General features: G+C 47.7%; 1 non-coding gene across 1 annotated transcript; it reads right to left on the minus strand.

The window, feature by feature from the left end:
* Positions 1-1,996: 1,996 nt before the first annotated feature.
* LOC114702180 lies at positions 1,997-2,160 on the minus strand. The gene has a single exon (XR_003735936.1). It is a non-coding gene; the product is annotated as a U1 spliceosomal RNA (small nuclear RNA).
* Positions 2,161-6,665: the final 4,505 nt, after the last annotated feature.

Consider the following 6,665-nt stretch of genomic DNA (forward strand, 5'->3'; position numbering starts at 1 on the left):
CCAGCTGCCAGCACAGGACAAAGCAGTTTGCTTATAACTGGCTCCATTTGTGACGTGCGCAATGCATGCTTGTGTTGTGCCCAGATCGTGACCCCCAGAGAGACCACCAAAGACGAGCATGCCGGAATGCAAAAGCAAGGTTTAATTCTGGATATCCAAAAGCAATACAAGCCTAGGCAGGGACTTCGTCCAATACATCCAATGCAGTGGAGGCTGGAGGAAGCGCCCACCTGTCTGCAAGCTCAGTTTTTAAAGGGAAAAGTCACAAGGTTACATCATTTAGGGGTGCTAGTACAGGTACAATTCTGATTGGCTCGCTTCTAGGGACTTCTAGAAATTACTTCTAAGGGAGTGGTTGCCCGCCACCATTTCTCATTGGCTGCCCTCAGGTGGGGGCATTTCTGTGGTCAGTTACCCTGGAAACCAGGGAGAGGACATTCCATAGTCTGGCAGGCATTACCTCCTGACTATCTTGTGACTCTGTACTTTTACACTTCCTGGTTTCTGGAATCTGAACTGACTGGTTTCAGTAACTAATGGCCTATTCCCAAAAGGAGAAATCTTAGGCCTTAATTTTAGGGTGAAAGCATTTTGGTCTTATTTCTAAGATGGCTCATTTTGGTCTCACACTTGTTATCATAGCAATACATCCCTGACCCTGTTTTGATGACATTTATTTCATTGTGTGTATGTGTACGCAAGTGCACAAGTGCCATGACGTGAGTGAGGTAGAAGACAACTTCATAGAATTGGTCCTCACCTTCCATGTGTGGATTTGGGATCAAATTCAGGCTGCTATGCTTGGCAAGCTCCTTTACCACTGAGCCGTCGCCGGGCCCTGTTGTCTCTGTTGTTGGGTGGGTTCTCTTATGCTATATTGTGACAATGGGTCATTGGCCATTTGCTTTCTCATGATTAATAAACAGATTCCTAAAAGGGTGTGTGTGTGAGAGAGAGAGGATCAAGGCCTCCGTGTTTTACTGAAAAGATCACAGAAAGTGAGACGTAGGCGCCCGCGTCCTGGTGTGCAGTTTTCTGTTAGCTCTGTGACTTGGGTCGCTCACTTATTTCCTGTGCCGTTTTCTCAAATCCTGACTAATAAACATTTTTCTATCAGTTTCACAATTTTGTAAAGATAATCTTGCAAGAAGGGTGGGCCTGGCAGCACAAGCCTTGTAATCTCCAGTTTCTCCAGAGGCTAAGGGAGAAGGATTGCCAAGTTCAAGGCTAGCCTAAGCAATTGTTGAGAACCTGTCTCAAAGGTTAAAGGAGGGCTGGGGATAGATGTGGCTCAGTGGTCGAGCACTTGCCTAGCATGTGCAGGGCCCTGTGTTCAAACCTCAGTGCGGCCATTCCACATGTGTATGCATGCTTTTGTGTGTGTGTGTGTGTGTGTGTGTGTGTGTGTGTGTGTGTGCGCGTGCATGGGGGTGAGGGTGGGGTGTATAAGTGCAGCTTATACAGCTAGCCACAGATGCTGTGTGTTCATGATTGCAGGGGTCATATCGTGCCCAAAAGACAGTGTTTCATAGGCCTTCCAGCTCTTACAGTCTTTTCTTCCTCCCTCCCTTCCTCCCTCTCTCCCTCCCTTGCTTCCTTCCTTCCTCCCTTCCTTCCTGTGGGCCCCGGCTCCCAACTGTGAGTGGCTGCCACCACTGACCAGATGTCCTCCCTATTCAGATTCCCTGCCGGTTTCCTTCTCACCTAAGGATCACCTGAGAGGTTCTTTGTTCCTGTATCCTGCATTTGGTGTAAACAACTTAGATGCAAGAATGTAGGACATTTAGTAGAACTTCCCCCCTCCAGGGATCCTCTATTGTGTTGTAAACCTGTATTTAAGGTTTCTTCCCTCTTTCAATAAACGGCATTTGGCATTTCAGCCATGGCAAATGACTCGCTGTCTCTTGTCTCTATTTTTTAATCCGCAGCCCCTCGCTCGGACATGGTGAACAGGTATCAGTAATGCGGGCGTTACCGCAACACCTTCCTTTATTTATAGGGAAGAGTACAAATGCAGTTCCCCACTACCACAAATCATGCAGTCTAGTTTCCTGCTTTTGCAGAAACTGCAGGAGTCAGCACACCCAGAGTATAATGGACAAATCTTACCCTGGGAAAACCACCTTCATGATCATGGCCTCTCCCCCGCCAGGTAAGTATACAGGCTCTTATGGTCTCTCTGCCCCCACTTCTGCGATGTGTGTAGGACTTGGTAAGGGTGTTATGGATGCCTTGTAGGTCAGAGCACTCAGTGGGCACTTCTCAGCATGCTGACCAGCTGTGAGTTTCTGTATCAACTGTCACCCCCTGAAAATAGCTTTCTGGGCGATGGTGAAATGGCTCAGCAGTTGCTGTTTTCATGAAAGGACCACAGTTCGATTCCCAGCTCCTAAGTCAGGTGGTTCACAACCGCCTGTAACTCTAGCTCCAGAGGATCTGACGCCCTCTTCTGGCCTCCCTGGGAACTACACACACACACACACACACACACACACACACACACACACACATATAAATAAAAAATAAACTTTAAAAAAAAAGTTTCTCTGATCAAAGATGAAACACACATCGAGAAGCAGTTTGGCTGTATGTCTATCTAGCAAAAGCAATCTGGTCAAAGACGTCTTTGAGAAGTCAATGCAATCTTTGTGGTTATAAATTATTATTAGCTGTATATTCTTGTCCATCTTAAATGAGAGTTCCTTCGAAAACAGCTAGCCTAGGATGACTTCGTGTGGTTTGCATTTCTTTTGGTAGATGAATCTGAGAGTTTAGACTTATGTCTGCCCCTGGCTCCTCTTTGCCTCCATCTGCATATTTCCTCATAGAGAACTCTAGAATATTGAAACAGGAATGTTTTCCCTATGTAACCGAGAATCTCTTCTCCCCAAATAGTGGTTTTGTTCGGGGCATTCATCCTTATTCTAAACTTGGTCAGCTGGCCCCATTCCCAGCCCGTCTTCCTGGGCAGCAGTACCCCCGAGGTCCTGTGGGAGGCATAGGCGCCTCTCTAGCTGGCTGGGCCATCACATCCCTTCATAACGAGCACTTTGGTGTACTGGCCAACAATCCCCAATTTCACCCTTGAGTTCCTCTGCTCCTCTCTGGTGAATGCCATCTGCTCCTGGTGATTTATCTACATTTGGTTTGTCAATTAAGTAGAAAATCACTCACACATCTACTGCCATTTGAGTTCGTATCCACCCTGTTGGTCCCCAGAACAGTCTGGAAGTGGGACCTTTATAGCATCGTCACATACAAATGCAGAACCTGAGCTTTTTGAGGAACCTCCTCCTCTATATCAGATTCACTGATTAAGGAACAACAAGAGAGCACCTACTGTGTGCCTTCCAGAATATTCTTAACAAGGAAGGCTAAGGTGGGGAGACAGGAAAGAAAGGTGGGAATGTCTCAAGAGCAGTGTGGAGAAGGAACTAGGGGGGGTGAGCAGTCTGTAGGAGAGCCTTGAAACAGTGAATGGAAGAGTGAGAAACTCGGAGGAATGTGGCCCCGGTTAGAGAGAAGGTTGAGGAAGAGCTGCAAACAGGTGTCCTGAGTCTCAGATGTCCTCGTCTTTCTGTGTTGTTCTTCCTCATGCTCATCCTGGAGAGGTACAGGTGACATTGCATGGGCTTGTTCTGTCCTGAGGTCATTATTACCCTCAAGACAGGCGTCTGTGGACCAGACAGGGTCTTCTCTCTAGTCCAGTGGTTCGCAACCTTCTTAATGCTGCCACTCTAACACAGCTCCTCATGTTGTGGGGACCCCCAGCCATAAAGTTATTTCTCTGCTACTTCATAGCTGTAAGGTTGCTGCTGTTGTGAGTCATAATATAAATATCGGATATGCAGGATATCTGATATGCGACCCCTGTGGGAATCAACCCACAGTTGAGAATCACTGCTCTAGCGTCTGTCTCTCAGAGGGACAGCGGAGACCACTGGACCGTGTAAGAGGAAGATAAGAGATCTGGACAGAGCCAGGGATCTGGAGCAGGGGAGTGAGAAGAAGGGGGTGTGGGGGAAATGGCACATAGGGGGGTGTTAGGAGATAAATAGACATCTCACGGGGGCTGGAGAGGCGGCTTTGGCGACAAAGTGCTTGCTTTACAGCCACCAAGCCCTAGGACCTGGGTTCAATCCCCAGGACCCCCATGGTGGATGCAGTGTACTGACTTCAGAAGTTGTCTTCTGAACTCCACGTGTGCACCACAGCACACACATACATACCCCCCCCACACACACACAAGCACATACATGTAACATAAATAAAATGTACTTTGTGTCTTACAATCAGCTGTGATGACCTATGCCTGTGATTTTGGTGCTGGCAGGTGGACACAGGAGGGGATCCCAGGGGCTCAGTGGCCAGTCAGCATAGGTGACCTCCAGATTCAGCAACAGACTCTGTCTCAAAAAATAAGGTGGAAAAAGATTGTGGAAAATACCTGACATTAACCTTTGGCCTCTACATGTACATACATGTACACACACACACACACACACACACACACACACACACACACACACACACATGCACGCACATAGGTATATATATGAATACATTTATGGAGAGACACATGGAAATAGGAAACAAAAACTGAAACATTTGCCTGTGTCCAGGACTTGGGATGTCATCATGTCTGTCCATCCTGGCACTGCGTGAGAAGGCAGGCCTGCTGTGTCCTGGTGCAGATCTACAGGAGTCCAGTGGCCCTGGGGTGAGAATCCAGCTCCAGGCAGTGGAGGCCAGGGTGAAGTGCTGGGGCCTGTGGCCAGTTCCGATGCTGTTTGAGACTTTTGCTGCATACGGCCCTGAGGGGAAATGAACTCATTCCAGCCTTATGAATAGGCTTGTTAGGTGTCTTCGGGAGTGCCTGCCTAAAGCATGGTAGAAATCCCTGCTCTGTTGAAATTCTGGGCTCTCTACATACTTGCTTTCAGACACCAAATGTGAGCCAGAGAAACCCCACTGCTTCCAGCAAGTTTTCTGAGCCAGCTCTCCTTGTAGAGGCATGGAATCCGACACTGTTGGCTTCCTCTGACAGCCTGGCTCACACAATGGAGACAGCTTAGAGCAGAGGCACAAGTGGGCACTTGGAAGGATCAGCAAACATGACATAATATGTGCTTACAACCCAGAACTGCCCCACTGGACATAGAACATTATTAGGAAATAAACTTCAGCTGTAAGCCATGTACATTTCAGGACTATTTGTTACAGCAACATAGTATAACTCATACTGACTGATACATTTGCGAGTGCTCCTGAAGTAAGACAAATCAGGAAAAGCCACAGCCAAGAAGTAAGCTGTACAGAGGGTCTTGAGCCAAATAGGGTAACTCATGGAAGGCTTTGAATAGCTAAGAGACTGGGGCTGGAAATTGCAATGAGAGCAGACAGGCCTTACTGATGGACCCAAAGGTCTCTCTGAAGCCAAGTCCCACTCCTCTGTGCTTCAGTTTTCCCCTTTGTAAAATGAAGATAATAAATCAGCACCTGGTTATAGGGCTGTTTCCAGGTCTGAATGAAGTGCCCAGGCACCTTACCTGCTTATGCTGAGCACAGCACCTTGGCCACAGTAGATAGATCCTCCGGATGCATTAGACACCTCCATTCTTTCTAACTCTTCTACCCTGCAGAAATCAGACTGAGTTCTCCAGAGGGCTCAGCGCTCGCTGGAGACCCTCACCACTGACAGACAGCAAAGGAACTTCCTGCAGCCAGCCAGGGAGAAGGTGGGTTCCGAGAGCCAGGGGTGTGGGTGGCCAATGACAGGCATTTAATTCACATTTAAGCCAAAACAGTTGTTAGTAAATTAAACATTGATTGTAAATGAGCCTCCAGTTAAGATTCACTAATTACACCACCAACTCAATTGTCATGCAATTTATATACAATTACCCCAGAACAAATATTTAATTACTTTCCCCTTAATACGTTGAACTAATATTGTTCATCAAGCTGGTAGATGGGAATGTGGAAACATTTAGTTGACGCAAAGATGGGCAATCAGAGAATTAATAAGACAGTGACCACATTGTCTTGTCTACTGGTGTGACAGGGCTTTAATGGTGATGAGGGAGCTGTAGAAGGAAGGCCCTTATGTCTGTGATGATAGAGGAGGTGGTGGCTGGAGACACCTGGAAGTGGAGGACTTCCCTGAAGGGCATGGTCTAGAATCCTCTGGAGAAGGCTGAGGCTGTGCAGTTGGTTAGACCTGCACCATGGCTCAACAACTTCTTCCACCCATCCTTCTCCAATGATGGTGATCACAAAGCTACTCCCAAAATCACACCCTACTGTTCTGGAAAATTCTATCTACAACTGGAAACCATTGGGCTTTGCTGGACAGAAAAGTGACGTGATCTGATTCATCCATTAGCAGGCTGAGGCTGAAGGGAGGCAAGAGGTGAGGGCCAGCCTTGGGAGCCTTCCTAATTCACAGAGGCTCTGCTCTAATGGGGAAAAAAACACAGTGAGTGAGGGCCTCAGAGGCGGAAGCCCTTGAGACTCTGGGATACGAGCGAGCAGGAAGGGCTGGCGTCAGGGCTGCCCTGATTGAAGGCAGCTGGTCCTGCTTTGCCCGGTGCCTGGGATGGGTTCTAGGTTCTGTCTTTTGGGAGAAGCCATAGTCCTTCAGCACCCAGAAAACAACTCTGTAA

Source organism: Peromyscus leucopus, chromosome 16_21 (assembly GCF_004664715.2).
Source record: "Peromyscus leucopus breed LL Stock chromosome 16_21, UCI_PerLeu_2.1, whole genome shotgun sequence".
Taxonomy (NCBI): Eukaryota; Metazoa; Chordata; class Mammalia; order Rodentia; family Cricetidae; genus Peromyscus; species Peromyscus leucopus.